This window comes from Perognathus longimembris, chromosome 6 (assembly GCF_023159225.1).
Source record: "Perognathus longimembris pacificus isolate PPM17 chromosome 6, ASM2315922v1, whole genome shotgun sequence".
Taxonomy (NCBI): domain Eukaryota; kingdom Metazoa; phylum Chordata; class Mammalia; order Rodentia; family Heteromyidae; genus Perognathus; species Perognathus longimembris.
The window spans coordinates 86,883,039-86,905,913 of NC_063166.1; the positions used below are offsets into that span (position 1 = coordinate 86,883,039).

Genomic DNA, 22,875 nt, shown 5'->3' on the forward strand with positions numbered 1-22,875 from the left:
CCATATTCTGGCTTACTTTGTCTAAGTGTGTGTGTGTGTGTGTGTGTGTGTGTGTGTGTGTGTGTATTATTTTGTCTCTGTTTTCCAGCATGAATTTCATCTTTAAAGATCTCTTTACTCTGTTTCTAGAGTAGTATTTGTGCAAGGAGGGATGAGGTCATAGTGAGGGAAGGAAGAAGGCAGGGAGAGGGAGAGTACAGGCTTTTCATTCGTTTTTGTAGTTTATGAAGGAGCATGGAGCTCCAAATAAACTAATCTTGGATGGAACCTTTTTGTGAAGATAGCGCTTGTTGTCTATGAATTCCTGGCCGTTGTTTCCCATGTCTGTTTGCCTGTCTCCCTGTTTTAAATTTTTGAAAGAAATACTTGTTGATGAAGTCAGGAGAAGATTTAATGTTTTAATTTAAAATCATCCTTGACCAAGTAGATTGCTGTAAATGTCTAGTAGAGACCCGTGTGATAAAAAAGGTATTTCTCTCTTCTACTTGGAAAACAGAGTAATGAATAAACATGAATAAAAACCCAGCCTGCTTATTCTTGTTTTGTTTTGCTCTGTGGTCTTGTCTGTCCTCCTCTTTGTTTTTTCTCCCCTTGCCCCCTTATCTTATCTGCCAAGTCTGATTGTGACAGTAATCTGGGATGAATGGAAGTGGCCATGTGGTGCACCTAGCCGCCATCCCTAGCAGGCGTCCCCTTAAGCCTGCTTGTGCCAGTGGGTTTGATAGTTCTAGGTGCAGGAGAGACCCTGAAGGCTTGTGGAGTGTTCTGCACCAGGCCCTGGGTTGGAGCAAAGGCCTTCTGCTAGGCAAGCTGGGCAGGAGGTCCGCTGGTGGGGCCTCAGGAATCTAGAGGTACAGGGGTGGGCCTTATGGGGTGTCATAGCAGGAGAAAGGCCAGGCAAGAGCCAGGAAGCTAGAGGTGCAGGCCTGGAGCTTATGGGGCATCACAGCTGGAGAGGGGAGGGGCAAGGGCAAGAAAGGTAGAGGTGCAGGGGTGGGACTTATGGGGCCTTACAGCAGGAGAGGGGCGGAGAAAGTGGAAGGAAGTGAGAAGTAAAGGAGCGTGGCCCTGGCACTGGACTGTTTTAGGTCGGTTCTGCCTGGGACTGGCAGTCCTGCCAGTAGCCCCCATCTTTGGGTTTGGGCCTACAAAGCTGGTCAGGTTCTCTGTGGTTTCGCCTTGTGTCTGGGCTTCGGTACACCAGTCCCATCAGGCACCATCCGCTTGTTTGTGTGTGGACACCTGGAGGAACGCTGACCCTGCGCAGTTTCGGCTTGTGTGTAGAGAAGGTCTGACCCAGGTGCATCAAGCGGACTTGAGGCAACTCTGGAAGACAGGCTATGCTAAGCGGCAGTGGGGCCCTGGGCATGGGTTTGGGGTGGCTGTAAAAGTGTGTGGAGAAGCCGGGCCTGCCTCTCCCGTTTGCTTGTTTGTGCCCTTCCTGATGTGGCTTTGGTGAGGCTAGGCCTCTAACCAGTCCTCTGGAGCCGGCTTGGAGTTAGTGCAGAGCTTTTATCTGGTGCTTTTAGTCTTGGCAGGCCCAGGCCATGGTTGTTGGGTGGGTGTGAGAGTGTGTGGAGAATTGCCGCCTTCCCCTCCTGTTTGCTTATTTGTTCCCTTCCTGAAGTCACTTCGGGGAGGCTAGGCCTCAAACCAGGCCTCTGGAGCTGGCTTCCTCAGTGCCCAGCCCTTAACTGGGGTTTTCAGTCTCGGCAGGCCAAGGCCACGGTTGTGGGGTGGGTGTGAAAGTATGTGGAGGAGTTCAGCCTGCCCCTCCTGTTTGCTTGTTTGTGCCCTTCTTGAAGTGGCTTTGGTGAGGCTAGGACTCAAAGCAGGCCTCCGGAGCTGGCTTCGTTAGTACCCATCCTTTTAGCTGTGGTTTTCAGTCTTGCTAGGCCCAGGCATTGGTTGTGGCTGACTGTGAACGTGGGTGGAGGAGTGGGGCCTGAGGTGCAGGGGTGAGGCTTGTGGGTCATCACTGCAGGAGAGTGGATGGGTGAGGGCAAGAAAATGAGAGGTGAAGGGATTGGGCTTATGGGGCAACACAGGACGAGAGGGGAGTGGCAAGGGGTGTGGCTTGGGCACTGGACTGGTTTAGGTCACTTCTGCCTGGAACAAACTGACATGCCAAGAGGCTAGGAAGAGCTCCTTTCTCTGAGGGTCCTCTAGTTAGGTTCAGGCTTACAAAGCTGGTCATGCTTTCTGTGGTTTGGTGGTGGGTTGGCCTTCCGTACACCTGTTCTATCAGGCAGCATCCACTTTTCTGCGTGGGGGAATCATGGAGGACTGCATATGCAGATGCTGCTTGTGTGTGGAGAAGGCTGGACCCAGGTGCACCAAGATGACCTTGAGGCAACTCCAGAAGACAAGCATAGCTAAGCTGAGCTTCCTGGCAGGTGGGGCCCACAGCATGGGTGTGGGGTGCTTGTGAATGTGTGTGGAGAAGCATGGCCTGCCTCTCCTGTTTGCTCCTTTGGGCCTTTCCTCAAATGTCTTTGATAAGGCTACTCCTCAAACCAGGCCTCCAGAGCCGGGTTCCAGTCAGTGCCGAGCATTTAGCTGGCTTTCAGTCTTGGCATGCCCAGGCCATGGTTGTGTGCTGTTTGTCAAAGTGTGTGGAGGAGCGTGGCCTGCCTCCCTGTTGGCTTCGGTTAGGCTAGGCGTCAAACCAGTCTTCTGGAGATTGCTCCCAGTCAGTGCAGAGCTTTTAGACACTGCTATCAGTCTTGGCAGTCCCATGGCATGGGTTTTGGTTTTTATTGTCTGCCTGCCTGCCTCTCTGTGTTGGTTTGTGTCTTTCCTGAAGTGGCTTTGGTGAGGCTAGTCCCCAAACCAGGCTTCCACAGGTGGCTTTTAGTTGGCACTTTCAGTCTAGGTAGGCCCAGGACATGGATACAGGTGAGGGACAGTGTGGAGAAATACGGTCTGCTTCTCCTAAAGTGGCTTGGGCGAGGCCAGTCCCTAAACCAGGCCTCCGTAGCCTGCTCCCGTCATTGTCAAATTTAGCTGCCACTTTCAGTCCCAGAACATGGGTGTGTGGTGTGATTGTGTGTGAAGAAGTGTGGCCTTCCTCTCTTGTTTGTTCATTTGTGCCCTTCTTGTAGTGGCTTCAGGGTGCCTAAGCCCTGAAGTAAGGAGGTCAGGTCTGGCTGGCGCCATCTTGGCCACACACATGTTGAATTGTAGGGTCTGGCATTTCTTCTTCATGGTGGAGGGAGGGAATTCTGACCCCCTGTTGATGGTTGTGTCTGAATTCCTGGAGACAGGTGTGAGCACTTCCCTTGTAGGTTACTGAACATGTCAGTGCAATGCTTGGTATTAGGAGCTTCCTATTACCCTGTCCCCGACTTTACCTTATTTAGGCCCAGACAAGCACTGGTGCCATTACACCATTCCACACATCTCCATGTTTGCATCCTGTGTCCTGTCTCCTGGCTTATCTCTGGTCATCATGGTGTCCCAAATCAGCTCTTGGAGCTGAATTGGTTTGTTAGTATAGTTTTTGTTTTTTCTTTCCTCTCTGGCCTAACAGTGATAAATTTATTTGTGGGCAGCTGGCTCTTGTAACCATTGGCAGCCTATAGACTGTTAGTATTCTAATAAAGACTCCAAAATTTGGTCAAAATGTGGTTTCTCTGATAATTTATATGATAACAGGCCCAAACCAGGCTTCTGGATCCAGCTTCCAGTCACTGCAAAGACTTTAGATGGTGCTTTTAGTCTACGCAGGCACAGGGCATGGTTGTGGGGGTACTTGTGAAAGTGTGTGGAGAAGTTCAGCCTGCCTCTCTAATTTATTGCACATTTTACTTGGCATACCAAGGTATTTTGTCTAGTTTTTGGAGCATGCTTTGTCAGCCAGGCAAGCACCTTTATACTGAGTCGTGTCCTGTGGTGGTCTCAGTGGGCCATCACTTCCCCGCATGCCTGTCATGAGATCTGTCTCGTTAGGAGCTGGATGGAGGTAGCAGAAGGCAGGAGCAGAAAGTGTGGTCTAAATGGCCTTTTCCTGTTTTTCCTTCCGTCAGCCATGGCTCTGATCCCTCTCAACAGAGGAGAGCCCTAAGTGCTGAACATTGGAATGGTAGATGTTGGATCTAGGTGTCCAGTCCAATGTAGGGTGTGCTCAGTGGACCCCAACAAATCTTGGTTAGGAGTACATAGGTCCCAATTCAGGTTTTGCATAGGGCACAGAGGTTAGGGTGGAGGGGATGTGTGGACAATGTTTTTTCCAGATGTCTGTAATCCTATGTACTCAGGAGGCCAAAATCTGTTGACTGCAGTTCGAATCCAGCCTGGTAGGAAAGTCCATGAGGCTCTTTATCTCCAATCAACAGCAACAACAAAAAAACCTCTAGTAGAAGCAGAGCTGTATCTCAAGTGGTAGAGTGCTTATGCCTGAGTTCAAGCCCCAGGACCAGCACAAAAATATTTTTTTGGGTGGAAATGTGGCTTAGTGGTAGGTGCTCCTCTAGCATTCATGTAACCCTGGGTTTGATTCCTCAGTACCACATACACAGGAAAAGGAAGTAGGGCTGTGGCTTTAGTGGTAGTTCACTACACTTGAGCAAAAGTAGCTCAGGGACAGTGCCTAGACCCTGACTTCAAGCTCCAGGATTGGCAAAAAAAGATTTTAATTTTTTTTTATCATATGTCTTACACATATTTATTTTTAAACTTTTATTCATTTAAATTTTTTTCTTTGACGAATGTGGGGTGTGAACTCTGTGCCTGGGTTCTGTCCTTGAGGTCTTCAACTGAAGACTAGTGCTATACCACCTGAGCCATAGTGCCACTTCTGGTGGGCCATTGGAGATAACAGTCTTATTAACTTTCTTGCCTGAGCTGGCTTTGAACCTGGATCCTCTTGTCTCAGCCTCCTGAGTTAGCTAGGTTGAGTGAGCCACATTTTATTAGGCATGACAAAGTATTTCACTTTCTTTTTTCTTTTTTGCCAGTCATGGGCCTTGGACTTCAGGGCATGAGCACTGTCCCTAGCTTCCTTTTTTTGTTCAAGGCTAGTACTCTGCTACTTGAGCCACAGCACCACTCCTGGCCGTTTTCTGTATATGTGGTGCTGGGGAATCGGACCCAGGGTTTCATGTATGCGAGGCAAGCACTCTTTCCGGTAGGAAATATCCCCAGTCCTTCACTTTCTTTTTTGTGTGTGCCAGTGGTATTGTATTCCAGGGATTTCCACAAGCTAGGCAAGTACCTCAGGTCTTAGCCCTGGTTGTTTTTATACTGCCTTTGGTTTTCATGTTTTCCAGCCTTTGTAGGCATTTTGAAGAGAAAATGTACAGAGTGTCTGGATAAAATGTGTAGAGCCTGGACGCTTGGAATCATGAATAGAGGTTCTGGCTCTATATCCCAAGGTAGAACAGTGTGGATGGGCCCCCATTAGAACCTGCTCTGGAGAACTCATGCCTTGCCCAGGCCCCTGGCCTCTGTTCAAATCTGCATCAAGTTTTCATCTATACTTTTATATCCATCTTGGGGCCTCGAGAAGGAGGTAAAGGCATATTTTGTTTTTAATTTATTTTTATTACTTAGGTCTTACACACATTTTGTTCAGCATACCAAGGTATTTAAATTTGATTTTGGTGAATTTAAAATTTATTGTGTTTCCGGGCCTCCCATGACCTAGGCAAGTAACTCAACACTGACCCTCACCCTTTTAATATAACCCAGTCAGTTCCTTTAGTCTGATTTTATTCAAGTTTTCTAGTAAGGAGCTTCTGTGTGACTTTCCATTTTGATCTTCCTTTGTTGCCTGTATAGGATCCCGCTTCCCTGGGGAGTAGTTCCAGCATGGCCATCCTTTGGTGCCTGTTGATTTCTTCTGACTGTAAGTACTTTGAGGGCAAAATGTGTCTAGTATCAGATGAAAACATGGAGTAAATACACTTGGAATTTTGAGTGTAGTATCTTTAATTATGGCCCAATGTAGAAAAGTGGCTCGAATGACACCCCCTCCACTGAAGAAGTGACACCCATTCAAAAACATTCTGAAGTTGGTATCACTGTAGGTCAAGGTTCTAAGACCCTCTAATCTTTTTTTTTTTTTTTTTTTTTTTTGGCCAGTTCTGGGCCTTGGACTCAGGGCCTGAGCACTGTCCCTGGCTTCTTTTTGCTCAAGGCTAGCACTCTGACACTTGAGTCATAGCGCCACTTCTGGCCATTTTCTGTATATGTGGTGCTGGGGAATTGAACCCAGGGCTTCATGTATGCGAGGCAAGCGCTCTTGCCACTAGGCTATATCCCCAGCCCCCTCTAATCTTTGAATCACAATCATATGAGGAGGAATGAGGGAGAAGGTAACAAGGACATGGTATGAAAAGATGGCCACTGGGTTTAATTTAGGCGCTCAGCAATCAGTGTGGCTGGGACTGAAGCACCCAGACCCTGGCTGGCCATGGTCCAAGGTAGTACTGGGCGATGGAGGGACTTGAAAGCTGTGCTGAAGTAGTGCCATGGTGTTACCAGACAAATGGCCTCTCAAACCATGGGAGCTATCCCTTATGCTCATTAGTGCGCAGTTTAAGACACGCATTCCACCTAAGTAGCCACACAGATACTTGGGGCCTCCATTGCTGCTATGAAGCAGTATGCATAATGAGACTTGGCAAAACACACACTTTAGCCATAAAGGATGCCATGTGGACTGGCTTGTTTACTCCTGGTACTTGAACTTGGCCTGGGAGCTGTCCCTGAGCTTCTTTTTGCTTCATGCTAGTACTCTACCACTTTAACCACAGCACCATTTCCGGGCTTTTCTGTTTCTGTGTACTGAAGAGTCGAACTGAAGGCTTCATGAATGCTAGGCAATCACTCTACCACTACGCCACATTCTCAGCCCCAGTCTTGAGTTTTGAGATGACACTTCAGGCACATCTGAGGATCAGACATTGTTGCCTTTGAAGCAACAGAAGCAATGGGCTTCATTTGATCAACATGAGTGTTGTGTGATGGTAGAGAGTGTGGGGTGTCCCAGGCATGCACTGAGCAATGTAGATTCAGGCTGTAAAGGCCACCATAATGCTTGGGCTGGATAAGGCTGAAGCCTGGAGATTAGCAGGTTCTATCATGGGTGACAGAAAATCCACAAGCCATTAAAAGAAAAGTCTGATAAATTGAAATCCTTTAAAGGAAATCAGTACACACCTCCTAAGATTCCAAATGTAAGCTGCAAAACTCGTGAGACAAAGTACCCATTAATTTCTAAGTACAGAGTGTCAATAAATCAAGAAGAGAGCCATGCACCAGTGGCTCACACCAGTAATCCTCGCTACTCAGGAGGCTGAGATCTGAGGATCATGGCTCAAAGCCAGCCCTGGCAGGACCGTCCTTGAGACTTATCTGATTAAATGCCAGAAAACCAGAAGTGCCACTGGCTCAACGACAGCCCATGAGGGACAACAATAAAAGAACAGACCACTGAATGACCTGAGACACATGGTCCAAACATGTGAACATGGAAGGAGATGCAAGTAACTGTTGAATCTTCATAAGTTGTATATTATTGATTTTTCAACAGTGGTACACGTGACTGTTCATTCTTTTTCTGATTAACATGTGCAAATCTCTTGTGTTGATGGTGATTCTTAGGTACATTTTTGGTGGTTCATTATATCTAGGATTGGCGTTATTTGTTACCATGCAGAATACAGTTGATGTTGGATTCTTGGAGACCAGCAGCTTTTACATATTAGTACACTGAAGAAAACTGCACTTGTGCCAACTAATGGCTCACTTAAGTGTCCTCTCCTCTCCCATTTCCCTCTCTTCTGTCTTTGTCTCCTCCCCTCCTCTCCTCTCTTTTCTTTCTCCAGACATTGTATTGCTGCTTTAGACCAGGCGGGTCTCATATTAGTCTTTTTGCCTCTGCCTCCCAACTGTTGTGGTTATCTGCATATACCACCCTACCAGGCTCAATATTATTCTTTCCTCCCCCTCCTCCTCCTCCATTCCTCCTCCTCCTCCCTCCTCTCCCCCTCCTTTCCCCCTCCTTTTTTCTGTCTTTTCTCTTTCCTCCAGACATTGTATTTCTACATTAGAACAAGCTGATTTTGAACTCTCAATCTTCCTGCTTCATCTTACCAACTGTAGGGCTTACCTGAATTTGCCACCCTACCTGGCTCAATTTTATGATCTAAAAGTTCCTGAAAAATGACAACCCATGGACAGTGCTCTGGCTCTGAGTCCAAGCCTCAAGACTGGCCCCCCCCCCCCCCCCCCGCCCAAGGCACTCTTTTAGTTCTGTTTTAATAACAGACTTACCTGTATAATAAAAAAGAATGGGAGTTCATTCCCCTTTTCATTTGAAATCATTATTCTCCCTCTTCTCCTTATCTCCTGTTTCCCTGCCTCCTCCGTTGCCACCTCTGCCCCCCCCCCCCTTTCCATTGCTTACACAAGAACATACCTTAATTTTTCTTCACTTAATGCCAATCATTCTTCTTAAAATTCACCCAAGCCCTATTCTTGGCCCTACATACTATAATTATAGTTTAATCAAAACATTAGACTGTGAATCTAGAAACAAAGCATTATAGTTCTTTTAAGTACCTGAAAAAGTAAAGAGGAGCTGCTAACTCCTCCACCCATACATGAAAGTATGGCTTTTTTATTAATTTTTTTAGGATCATATTAATCCATTGGCCTTAGGAGCCAGAAATTTGGTGTAAATTCAAAATAAAGTAACCTGTAATGCTTACCCTATCATTTATATTCATATTAGCTATTCTTCTAAAACCCCTAACAAAAGTTTTAATTGGTCAACCAACACTAACTTATCCTGATCAAATTACTAAAACTATACAATGAGCCTATGTTTTTATTCTGATTCCAATATTCCTACGCATCAATATAAAGAGACAGTCATCTGTATCACCGAATAACTATTCACTCCATAGAATTATACATAAGCTTTAAGTTAGATCTTTATGCTGTTATTTTTTTTTATCTACAGCCCTATTCGTCACTTGGTCCATCATAGAATTTTCTACATGATATATACATTATATCCAAACCTAAACTGATTTATGACCTACCTCCTTATATTTCTCATCACTATGATCATCCTAGTCACAGCTAATAATATGTTCCAACTGTAATTCATGAGAACTTCAACAAAAATTTTTAATAAGTAATGAAACTGCCTTACCCTTACTGTGTTTAATTCTAGCAGCTACTGGTAAATCTGCTCAATTCTGCTTACACCCATGGCTTCCATCTGCCATAGAAGGTCCTACACCTGTATCTTCTGTACTACACTCAAGTACTATAGTTGTAGCAGGAATCTTCCTGCCAATTCGTTTTTATCCTTTTATAGCCAATCACACAGATATTATATCATTAATTCTGTGTATTGGGGCCATTACAACCTTATTCACAGCAATCTGTGTCCTGACCCAAAATGATATTAAGAAAATTATTGCATTTTCTATCTCAAGCATACTAGGTCTGATAATAGTAACTGTAGGCATTGATCAGCCTTATTTGTTCACATCTGTACACATGCATTCTTCAAGACTATGTTATTTATATGTTCTGGCTCAATTATCCATAACCTAAATGATGGAGTAGACATTTGAAAAATAGGAGGAATGGCCCCATGTCTATCATTTACAACATCTGCTCTAATTGTAGGTAGCCTAGCTTTAACTGACTGGCACCTAATCTTTGAAGCAACAAATCTGTCATGTACAAATTCTCGGGCCCTAATCAGCATCCTAATTGCAACATCTTTTACAGCTATCTACAGCTCACAAATTATTTTCTGCGTTTTAATAGGACATCCACAATTTTTACCAATTAATTCCATCCATGAAAATAATCCAAGCCTAATTAATCCAATCAAACGCCTTCTAATAGAAAGCATCTTCACTGGTTTCCTATTTTCCAACCTTATTAATCCTACCAACACCCAAAGTATAACTATGCCTATTATAATCAAATTATCAGCTCTAACAGTAACTATCGTAGGGTAACTGCAATAGAACTAAACATTATATCATCTTATTTTAAATTATATAAAAAATGGTATTCATTCAACTCCTGTAACCTGCTAGGATTTTTTCCACCCATCACACATCGACTGGTTCCTAATACAGGTGTCACATTTAGCCAAAAATTAGCAACATCAACTATAGACTATACATGAACTGGAAAAATTATGCCTAATACCCTAGCTACCATTAATACATCTGATTCTAGCTCCGTGTCAAATCATAAAGGCCTATTAAAAATTTATTTTTCATCATTCATCTTATCCACCCTACTTCTACTAACTATTAACTAAACGCCACAAGTAATTTCAATAATAAGATAAACAGCTATAAATAGAGTTCAACCACCACCTACTATAATTCAACTCCCATAGCTTTAAATAGCCTCCGCTCCAAGTGAATCTTTTTCTGAACTAGTAATAACATCTTCACCAAATGCTAAAATATTATCTAAATTATATAATCCATCTACACCTTCTAATCCCTCAAAATGCAGAACAGTAATTACTAAAACGACTTTTAGTAAGATTCCTGATAATAGTAAAAATTATAGTCATAAATTTGAGCCTCAAATTTCAGGATATTCATCAGGTGATACAGCAATTATATTGCCAAATACTACTAACATTCCTCCTAAAAAAATAAAAAATACAATCATACCAATGTAAGGGCTATCATTTAGAATTATTAGACCACACCCAATAGCCCCACTAACAATCAATCCTGCACCTGTGAAAATAGGTGAAGGTTTAACAGCCACCCGAACAAAACCTAAAACCATTAAGATTAACGTTAAGGAAAGTAAATTTGTCATAATTTTTACATGGACTTAAACCACGACCAATGACATGAAAAATCATTGTTAATTCAACTATAAAAACAGCTTATAATGACAATCATACAAAAGTCTCACCCTCTCATAAAAATAGTAAACCCTGCTCTCATTGACCTTCCAACTGCCTCTAACATCTCAGGATGATGAAACTTTGGATCCCTTCTTGGAGTATGCTTAATTATCCAAATTTCTACTTGGCACTACACATCGGATATACTCACATAATTTTCTTCAGTTGCCAATATTTGCCGAGATGTTAACTATGGTTGATTAATCCGATATATACGCTCTAACAGAGCATCATTATTCTTCATTTGCCTTTATCTGCACATCAGACAAGGTATTTATCATGGTTCCTACCTCTACAAAGAAACCTGAAATATCAGAATTAATTCTTCTATTCCTAGTAATAGCTACAGCCTTTATAGGATATGTACTTCCATGAGGAAAGTTGTCATCTTGAGGAGCCACCGTAATTACCAATCTATTATCTGCAATCCCTTATATTGGCTCAGACCTAGTACAGTGAATTTGAGGGGGGTTTTCAGTTGATGAGGTTTCACATTCCACTTTATTTTATCATTCATTATTGCAACAATGGCAATAGTTTGTCTTTTATTTCTTCACGAAACAGGATCTAATCACTAGGCATCCTATCTGATTCAGATCAAATTCCTTTCCATCCTTACTACTCGTTCAAAGATCTAGTACGAGGTGTAGCATTGCTAGCCTTCTTCTTTATGATCATTTTATTCTTCCCAGATGCCTTAGGAGTCCCAGATAATTATATACCAGCTAACCCACTGAATACACCACCTCATATTAAACCAGTATGATATTTCCTATTTTCACACGCTATTCTATGCTCCATTCCAAATAAACTAGGAGGAGTAATTGCCCTGATCCTGTCAATCCTAATCCTTGCCCTATTCCCACTCCTCCATACATCTAACCAACGTGGATTAATATTCAGACCTATTAGTGAAATCCTATTTTTAATTTTAGCCTTAGATTTATTTATTCTAACCTGAATTGGAGGACAACCAGTAGAACCACCCTTTATCATTATTGGTCGAATCACATCCATTCTCCTTCTCTTTCTCCCTGTTGCCGGATTAATTGAAAAGAAAATACTTAAATGAAGACTGCTTTAATAGTTTAAGAATTATATAGGTCTTGTAAACCTAAGACAAAGATTTTATCTTCTTAAAGCATTCAGGGAAAGAATACAATCCTACCTCCAACCCCCAAAGCTGGAATTCTTAATTAAACTATTCACTGTACTTGGGAGATTTAATAAATTTAAACTGTTTCATGAGGCTTAATCTTAAACTCTCCAAAAAAGAATTACCGTTTATGATTAATCGTTCATAAACCATAAAATGCTTATTCCACATTCTATTAATACATACATGCTTATAAGCAAGTAATAACCCCCGTAAAGTACATTTACATCCTATGTTATATCCACATTAAATGCTTCACAATATGAATATTGTACATGACAGTTAATGCTTGTCAACAATAATACCATACCCACATTAGTCCATTAAATGTCATTAGTCCTTGAACACATGGATATCCCCTACTACTTGTCTCTCAGTCTATCATCCTCCGTGAAACCATCCACCCACCCACTCGGCCTACCCTTCTCCCTCCGGGCCCATAAAACTTGGGGTTAGCTATTGTGATACTATACCTGACATCTGGTTCTTACCTCAGTGCCATAAAATTAAGATCACCCACACGTTTACCTTGAATAAGACATCTTGATGGGTTAGTGACTAATCAGCCCAGGACTAACATAACTGTTCTGTCATATCCCTGGTATTTTTTTGTTTTTGGTATGCTGTGACTCAGCTACGCTGTCAAGGCATGGACGCAGTCAATTGATCTAGGTGGACTTATTAACTAACATTCTCCAACCCCATAATAATCAAGCCATTGACATATTAATGCTCGAGGACATGAAAAAATTTTGTACTAAAATAGTACTCTAGTGCATACACAGAAATATTTATTCTTCCCCCCTTAGGAGATTAGCACATTATTTTTTTTTTTTTTTTTTTTTTTTTTTTTTGGCCAGTCCTGGGCCTTGGACTCAGGGCCTGAGCACTGTCCCTGGCTTCTTTTTGCTCAAGGCTAGCACTCTGCCACTTGAGCCACAGCGCCACTTCTGGCCATTTTCTGTATATGTGGTGCTGGGGAATCGAACCCAGGGCCTCATGTATATGAGGCAGGCACTCTTGCCACTAGGCCATATCCCCAGCCCCGATTAGCACATTATTAACACCCATTTCCCTAAACATTAATAAATGCAAATACCAACACAGTCCTAATCTGAACTGACTAGTTGACAGTCAAACTCCGAAGGCCACCGTGTTAATATAGCTTATAAGCAAAGCAAGGCACTGAAAATGTCTAGAAGAATTGTTTAATTCCATAAACACAAAGATTTGGTCCTGGCCTTTTTATTTGCTGTAAGTAAAATTATACATGCAGATATCTGTACGCTGTTGAATTTTACCCTGAAATTCAGTTAGAATGAAAGGAGTAGCTTTTCAGCTCTCAATATAACCATTGAAGCTTATAACGCCACGTCTAACCACACCCCCACGTGCTACAGCAGTGATAAAAAGTAAGCTATGCACGAATTGATAAACTTCGTGCCAGCCACCGCGGTCATACGAATGACCTAAGTAAATAACGTTCGGCGTGAAGAGTGTTGAATTAAATATTCAGTAAAATTAAAGTACAGCTAAGCTGTAAAAAGTCCTACCTTTTATGGAAAACAATGTCGAAAGAAATTTTGTCTAATTAAAACACAAACTATAACACAAACTGTGATTAGATACCCAACTATGTATAGTTGTAAACGTAAATAGGTTTAAAATAAGCCTGTTTGCCAGAGAACTACTAGCCACAGCTTAAAACTCAAAGGACTTGGTGGTGCTTTATATCCATCTAGAGAAGCTTTTCCTGTAATCAATAAACCCTGATATACCTCACCATTTCTTGCTAATTCAGTCTATATACCGCCATCTTCAGCAGACCCTAAAAAGGCACACAAGTAAGCCCAATTATATAAAAAAGTTAGGTCGAGGTGTAACTCATGAAATGGGCTACATTTTCTGGTCCAGAACATACGAAACCTTGTCTGAAATGGACAAGATAAAGGAGGATTTAGCAGTAAACTAAAAATAGAGTGTTTAGTTGAATAGAGCAGTGAAACACACACACACCGCCCGTCTCCCTCCTCAGTATTTGATAAAGATAAGTACATAACTTTTAACTACAAGAATTAAGAGGAGATGAGTTGGATAAAGGTAAGTGTACTGGAAAGTGCGCTTGGATTAATCAAAGTGTAGCTGAAATAAAGCATCTGACTTACACGCAGAAGACTTTAAAATACTTGAATGCTTTGAACTATTGCTAGCCTAGCCTTCCACAAACAGAAAATTCATTACTAGAGCTATAGAAACAGTACCGCAAGGGAAAGACAAAGTATAACAACGCAAAGATAAAACCCTTTACCTTTAGCATAATGGACTAACTAGAATAAATTTGACAAAAAGTGTTTTACCCAAACACCCCGAAATCAGACAAGCTACCTTTAAATAGCTAACCAGAGCCAACTCGTCTATGTCACAAAATAGTGAGATAATTAAAGGTAGAGGTGAGAAGCCTACCTAGCCTGATGATAGCTGGCTGCCCAGCCAAAGAATTTTATTTTATTTTATTTTTTGGCCAGTCCTGGGGCTTGAACTCAGGGCCTGAGCACTGTCCCTGGCTTCTTCCCGCTCAAGGCTAGCACTCTGCCACTTGAGGCACAGCGCCGCTTCTGGCCGTTTTCTGTATATGTGGTGCTGGGGAATCGAACCTAGGGCCTCGTGTATCCGAGGCAGGCACTCTTGCCACTAGGCTATATCCCCAGCCCCCAAAGAATTTTAGTTCAACTTAAAATTTACCTAAAATATTAATAAATTAAATGTAAATTTTAACGTTAATCTAAAGAGGTACAGCTCTTTAGAATTAGGATTCAAGCTTTTCTAGTGAATAAATATTTAATTAATCATAGTTTGCCTAAAAGCAAGCATCGATTAAGAAAGCGTTGAAGCTCAACATGAGTTAAATATAAATATTGCTAAAACCTATAACAATTCCTAGAAATACACTGGGCCAGTTTAATTAGATGCACCAATGTTAGTATAAGTAATAAGAATAGTTTCTCTTGACATAAGTGTATATCTGCACAAATAAGTCACTGATAATTAACATTAACATTTAACAAATTCCATATTAATCTTAAACCCATACAAATCAATGATAATCCAACGCAGATATGTCACGATGGAAAGATTTAATAATGTAAAAGGAACTCAGCAAATACAAGCCCCTCTTGTTTACCAAAAACATCACCTCTAGCATTACAAGTATTAGAGGCACCGCCTCCCCAGTGACTAATGTTAAATGGCCTCGGTATCCTGACTGTGCAAAGGTAGCATAATCACTTCTTCCTTAATTAGTGACTTGTATGAACGGCATAACGAGGGCTTAACTGTCTCTTACATTTAATCCATGAAATTGACCTTTCCGTGAAGAGGCGGAAATTAATAAGACGAGAAGACCCTATGGAGCTTAAATTACTTTCTACTAAAAACAAACTCACTCTAACAGGTAAACAGTAACAAGCTAGGAAGAAAATTTTGGTTGGGGTGACCTCGGAGAAAAAAAAATCCTCCGAAAGACCTAGACCTGGATTTACAGGTTGAGGTTAAATTACGTCATCTTTGATCCAGAGTTTCTGATCAGTGGACCAAGTTACCCTTGGGATAACAGCGCAGTCTCATTAAAGAGTCCCTATCGATAATGAGGTTTACGACCTCGATGTTCGTATCAGGACTGCAGCAGCTATTAAAGGTTCATTTGTTCAACGGTTAAAGTCCTACGTTATCTGAGTTCAGACCGGAGAAATCCATGTCTTTTTCTATCTATTTACTATTTCTCCAGAAATAAGGCCAACTTCCAGAGAAATAAGGCCAACTTTCCCCAAAGCGCCTTAATGCTTAATTAATGATTTATTTCTTAATTAAATTAGCATGCCCAAAATAAGTTCTAAGATAACGAACTGTTAAGATGGCAGAGCTCGGCAATTGCAAAATATTTAAAACTTTATCATCAGAGGCTCAACTCCTCTTAACAGCATGGTTATTTTAAATTTCCTTCTATTACTCCAATTTTATTACCCAATAGCCTTCTTTTTTTTTTTTTTTTTTTTTGGCCAGTCCTGGGCCTTGGACTCCGGGCCTGAGCACTGTCCCTGGCTTCTTCCCGCTCAAGGCTAGCACTCCGCCACTTGAGCCACAGTGCCGCTTCTGGCCGTTTTCTGTATATGTGGTGCTGGGGAATCGAACCTAGGGCCTCGTGTATCCGAGGCAGGCACTATTGCCACTAGGCTATATCCCCAGCCCCCCAATAGTCTTCTTAACCCTACTAGAACGCAAGATCCTAGGCTATATACAATTACGAAAAGTTCCTAATATCGTAGGTTCATACGGTGTTTTTCAACCATTCGCGGATGCTTTAAAACTGTTCATTAAAGAGCCTATATGCCCAGCCACTTTATCCTTAATTCTATTTTCAATTTCCCCTATGTTAGCATTATCCCTATCCCTATCCCTATGAATTCCCCTTGCAATACCACATCCACTAATTAACATAAACATAGGATTTTTATTCATCTTAGGAGCATCAACCATATCGGTATATTCAATTTTAGGATCAGGCTGAGCATCCAATTCAAAATACGCTACATTTGGAGCTATAGCTCAAACCATTTCATATGAAGTAAGCCTAGCAATCATCCTACTATCAACAATACTATTAGCTGGACCATTCTCAATATTATCCCTATCAATGTCTCAAGAATATATCTGAATAATTGTCCCAGCATGACCCCTAGCTATAATATGATTTATTTCCACACTATCTGAAACAAACCAAGTTCTCTTTGACATAACCAATGGTGAATCTGAACTAGCTTCAGGCTTCAACGTTGAATATACTGCAGGACCATTCGCCTCATTCTTTATGGCAGAATATATAAATATCATCGTAATAAATTGACTAAGTGCTATTTAATTTTGGTCCAACCTACTCAACACTCAATAAAATGATAACTTCAAACCTAGTTGTAAAATCATTAATTGGAACAACTTTGTTTCTAATGATCCGAGCATCATATCTACATTTCCGATATGACCAACTTATGCATCTTACAACGAGCATACCACCGCCAATATAGAAACATGTCTGACAAAAGTTACTTTGATAGAGTAAAACATAAAGGTTATATTTCTTTTATTTCTAGAATTTTAGGACTCAAACCCTACCTAAGAACTCAAAATTCTTCATGCTACCAATTACACTAAATTCTAGTAAGGTCAGCTAATTAAAACTATCGGGCCTATACCCTGAAAATGTTGGTTTTAGCCCTCCCATACTAATTAATATTGTTGTATATTCACTAATTATATTTACAATCTTTATAGGAACCATATTAGTTCTCACAACCTCACACTGAATATTCATATGAATAGTACTAGAAATGAGCATACTAGCAATTATTCCTATAATAATTTACAACAATAACCCATGCTCAACAGAAGCCGCCACAACATATTTCCTAACACAAGCAACAGCATCAATAATCCTTATATGATATATCCTCAATAACCTTGATTCATCTGGGCAATGAAACATAGTTGACCTAAAAGACAACCTATGTCAATATATACTACCAATTGCCCTAGTCATAAAACTTGGCTTAGCCCCATTCCACCTTTGAGTACCAAAAGTTACTCAAGGTATTCCACTATTCTCTGGTATTATCGTACTAACATGACAAAAACTGGCCCCAATCTCAATTATATACCAAATGGCCAACAACCTAAATGTAAACATAATGTTTATAGCTATATCATCATTTTTTTTTTTTGCCAGTCCTGGGCCTTGGACTCAGGGCCTGAGCACTGTCCCTGGCCTCTTTTTGCTCAAGGCTAGCAATCTACCACTTGAGCCACAGCGCCACTTCTGGCCATTTTCTATATATGTGGTGCTGAGGAATCGAACCTAGGGCTTCATGTATGGGGAGGCAAGCAGTCTTGCCACTAGGCCATATTCCCAGCCCTATATCATCAATTCTTATTGGGGGCTGAGGAGGTCTTAATCAGACTCATATACGAAAAATCCTAGCATATTCATCCATCGCCCATAGAGGATGGATAGCAGTAGTAATAATGTATAATTCCACTGCAATAACCCTTAACTTATTTACATCATACTTATAATTAACCTCTTCATCTCCCACCTCTCTAACCATAGCATGAAATTCTACCCCATTAATTAATTATGCTGGTCATACATATCATTAGGAGGACTACCCCCACTAACAGGATTTCTACCTAAATGATTTAATATCCAAGAAATAGTGTCAAACAAAAATATTAGAGCAAGTATATTTATAGCCATATCAGCCCTACTAAACCTTTACTTTTATCTTCTACCAATGTATTCCTCTGCCCTTACATTATTTCCCCTTCCAAATAATAACAAATTCATATGACGACTAAATAATTACAAAAGCTTATGACCCATCCCAACTTTTCTTTTTCTATCCTCAGTATCACTCTCCCTATCTCCATTGTTGTACTGAATATATTAGAAATTTAGGTTAATCAAAGACCAAGGGCCTTCAAAGCCTTAAGTAAACACTCAATTTTAATTTCTGTCTCTAAGTACTGCAGAACTAATACTACATCTTATGGACGCAAACCAATTGCTTTTTTAAAGCTAAATCCTCACTAGATTGATAGGAATCAAACCTACGAAATGTTAGTTAACAGCGAAATACCCTAAATCATCTAGCTTCAATAAAGAAGGCGGGAGAAGTCCCAGCAGGATTGAAGCTGCTCCTCTAGCTTCAATAAAGAAGGCGGGAGAAGTCCCAGCAGGATTGAAGCTGCTCCTTTGAATTGTCAATTCAATATGAAATTTCACCTCAGGACTATGATAGAAAGGGGTCTACCCCTATAATTAGATTTACAGTCTAATGCCTTACTCAGCCATTCTATCAATACTTATGTTTATTAATCATTGATTATTTGCAACACATCATAAAGACATTTGAACCCTATACCTTATATTTGGAATGAGCCGTAATAGTAGGCATGGGTCTAAGCATTGTCATCTGAGTTGAACTAGGTGAACCAGGAGCTATATTAGCAGATGGTCAAATCTACAATGTAGTTGTCACCGCCCATGCTCCATTCATCCTTCTTCTACGTCTTCCCATCCTTCTATTTTGTATCTTTTATCTTTCTTTTATTTTTCCTCCAGGTTGTATTTCCACACTAGAGCAGGCCTGTTTTGAATCCCCGCCCCGCCCCCTCCTCCATTTCTCCTCCTCCCCCTCCCCGCCTCCTCTCCTGTTCCTCCTCTTCCTCCTCCCCACTCCCCTCCCTGTGCCTCCCTCCCCTCCTCCTATTTTCTGTCTTTTCTCATTCCTTTCTTTTTTCTCAAGAAATTCTATTTGTATTTCTACATTAGACCCAGCCGCTTTTGAATTCTCAATCTTCCTGCCTCAGTCTACAACTGTGGGGCTTACCTAAATTTGCCACCTTACCTGGCTCAATTTTTAGTAACAAGAGACTTACCTGTAGGACAAAGTAGAATGGGATTTAATTCCCCTTTTCATTTGAATAATTTATTCTCTCCTTTCTCCTCTCCTCTTATGTCCCTGCCTCCTCCACCCACTCCCCTCCTTCTCTTCTCTCTTTTTTCTCCTCTGTTTTCTCCAGACATGTTTGCGGTACATGTTACTATTGATGATTCCAAACCCATGTGTTTTAGAATGTGTGCCAGGCCACTCCAATGGCATTCATCAGTTGTGGTGTTGTTTGATCAGAGTCCTTGCTCTACCTCGCTTGATTGTGTGCTCCTGTTGTGCCTAACTTTGTCTGATAATGGAGACTTGAATAAATGGTCAGCTGTGCTTTCACTGTGTTCATGCACCTGCTCTGCCTACACATGTGAGGGTATGGGTGGGGAATCGAGTGCTTTGTGTCTCTGTGTGTAAACTTGGACACCCCTTAAGCATGTTTGACAAAACAAGGCCAACTACCTCCAGGGATGCAGAACATTGTCTGGTAAGTCACGGAATGGGTTGGAGTAGGGCTTAAGTTTAAGGAATTGGGTTGTTAGTTGTCTGGGGTTAGAGGTGGGGGTTTCAGGGTTTACGGCTGTTTTCAGGATTGGTATAATTGAGAGTAGGGTTCAGGTATAGGGTTGTCGATGTTAAGGATAGGGTTAAGGCGATGTCAAGGATACTTGGTTTGAATTATAATTTTTAGTTATGCTGCAGAAAAGTAGATTACATCTCCACATTATGTCACATAATTACACATTACATAATCACTTCATGTCATCACATCATCACTTCACATCACACCATCACTTCACATCACCAGATTCCATCACATCACCAGATCACACATCACCAGATCACTTCACATCATCATGCCACATCATCACAACACATCACATTATTACTTTTTTCACTTGAAAACTGCCTCTCTCCTCTCCGCTCCTTTCTTTCCTCTCCCTCTCCCCCCCCTCCTCCGCCTCCATTCCTCCTCCTACCCTCACATCCTTCTTTTATATTTTTTCTCTTTCTTTTCTTTTTCCTCCAGACATTGTATTTCTATATAGGACCAGGCCAGTTTTGAACCCTCAATCTTCCATCCTCAGCTTTTCAACGGTGGGGCTTACATGAATTTGCCACCCTACCTGTATCCATTTTATGATCTAAAAGGTTCTGAAAAGGTGCTTTTTTAGTTCTGTTTTAGTAGCAAGAGATTTACTTGTAGAGTAAAATAGAATTTGATTTCGTTCCCCTTTTCATTTGAGAACTTGGCTCTCTCCTCACCACCTCCTCCACCCCGGCCTCCTCCAGTTCCTCATCTCTGCTCCTTGTCTTCTCTCTTTTTTGCAGACATTTTATGTTTGCGGTACATGTTAGCATTCATGATTCCAATTGCATGTGGTTTAGAATGTGTGCCAGGCCACTCTGATGGTCTTCAGTTGTTGTGTGGTTGTTTGATCATAGTCCTTGCCCTGCCGTGCTTGATGGTGTGCTCTGGCTGTGTCTGTCTTTGGGTGCCATTGGCGACTTGAAAAAGTGGTCAGCTATGCTTTCACTGTGTTCATGCACCTGCTATGCCCACACATGTGAGGATATGGGTAGGGGATGGAGTGCTGTGTATCTCTGTGTGTAATGTTGGACACACCTAAAGCATGCGTGACAAAAGAAGGCCACCTACCTCCAAGGATGCAGAGCACTGTCTGGTAAGTCACGGAGTGGGTTGGGTTGGGCTTTGTTTTTAGGGATTGGGTTGTTAGGTGTCTGTGGTTAGAGGTAGGGGTTATGCTGCAGAAAAACAGATCACATCATCCCATCACATCACCACATCATGGCACATCCTCAAAGCACATCACATCCTCAGATCACGCCACATCATCCCATCACATCAGGCCAACCTTACTTGAATGTGCTACCCTACCTGGCTCAGTTTTTTGACCTAAAAGTTCTTGAAATAGCACTTTTTTTTTTGTTCTGTTTTAGTATCTAGAGACACCTGAAGAATAAAATCAAATTTGATTTCAGTACCCTTTTCATATGAAAACTTTGTCTTCTTTAAGGTATTGGTTTTTTAGGTGTCTGGGGTTAAGAGTTCTTAGAGATACTGTTTTCAGGGTTATGATTGAGATTAGGGGTTTTGTGTATGGTTGTCGATGTTAAGGATAGGGTTAAGTTGGGTGTTTAGGATACTCAGGGTGTTAATTACAATTAAGTTTTTAGTTATGCTGCAGAAAAACATCACATCACCACAAGTCATCACATCATGTCACATTATCACATCACATCACATCACGCAACCTTATCTGAATGTGCCACCCGACCTGGCTCAATTTTATGATCTAAAAGTTCTTAAAAAGGCACTTTTTCAGTTCTGTTTCAGTAGCTACAGACTTACCTGTATAATAAAACAGAATTGGATTTCATTACCCTTTTCATTTGAAAACTGTATTCTCTCTTCTGCTCCTTCTCTTCTCCTTTCCTTTTGTCCTCTCCTCTCCCCTCCCCTCCGTCTCTCCTCTTCTTCTCTTCTCTGTTTTCTCTCCTGTTTTCTCCAGACATTATATGTCTGAGGTACTTGTTTGAATGATTCCAAACTCATATTCCAAACCCATTGTAAAATGTGTGTCACGCCACTCCGATGGTCTTCAGCACTTATGGGGTTGCTTGATCAGAGTGCTTGACCTACTATGTTTGATGTTGTGCTCCTGCTGCACACAACTTTGGGTGACAATGGAGACCTGAGTAAATTGTCAGCTGTGCTTTCACTGTGGTCATGCACCTGCTATGCCTACAAACGTGAGGGTATGGGTGGGGGATCGAGTTCTGTTTATCTCTGTGTAAATTTGGGCACACCTTAAGCATGCTTGACAAAAGGCCACCTACCTCCAAGGATGCAGAACACTGTTAAGTCACGGAGTGGGTTGGGGTTGGGCTTTTTTGTAAGGAATTGGGTTCGGTGTCTGTGGTTAGAGGTAGGGGTTTCAGGTCTTATGGTTACTCTTTTCAGTATTGGTATGATTGAGATTAGGGTTCAGGTGTAGGGCTGTCGATGTTAAGGATAGTGTTAAGGTTGGGTGTTAAGGATACTCGGGAGTTACAATTTTTATTCATGTTGCAGTAAATTAGATTACATACGTCACGTCACATCATCACATCATTTCACAACCTGCAATCACATCAACACAACATTTCTCATCATACCTTGTCATGTCACAACACGTCACATCCTCACATAACATCATATCACATCATCTCATCACATCATTTCACGTCACATCACATCATGTCACACCATCAGTTCATTTCATTAGATCACGTCACATCACATCATA

At 41.6% G+C, this 22,875-nt stretch overlaps 1 long non-coding RNA gene across 1 annotated transcript; it reads left to right on the forward strand.

Moving 5' to 3' along the window:
* Positions 1-4,779: 4,779 nt before the first annotated feature.
* LOC125352431 lies at positions 4,780-16,378 on the forward strand. Its single transcript, XR_007211169.1, has 3 exons — positions 4,780-4,789; positions 6,906-6,910; positions 16,325-16,378. It is a non-coding gene; the product is annotated as an uncharacterized LOC125352431 (long non-coding RNA).
* Positions 16,379-22,875: the final 6,497 nt, after the last annotated feature.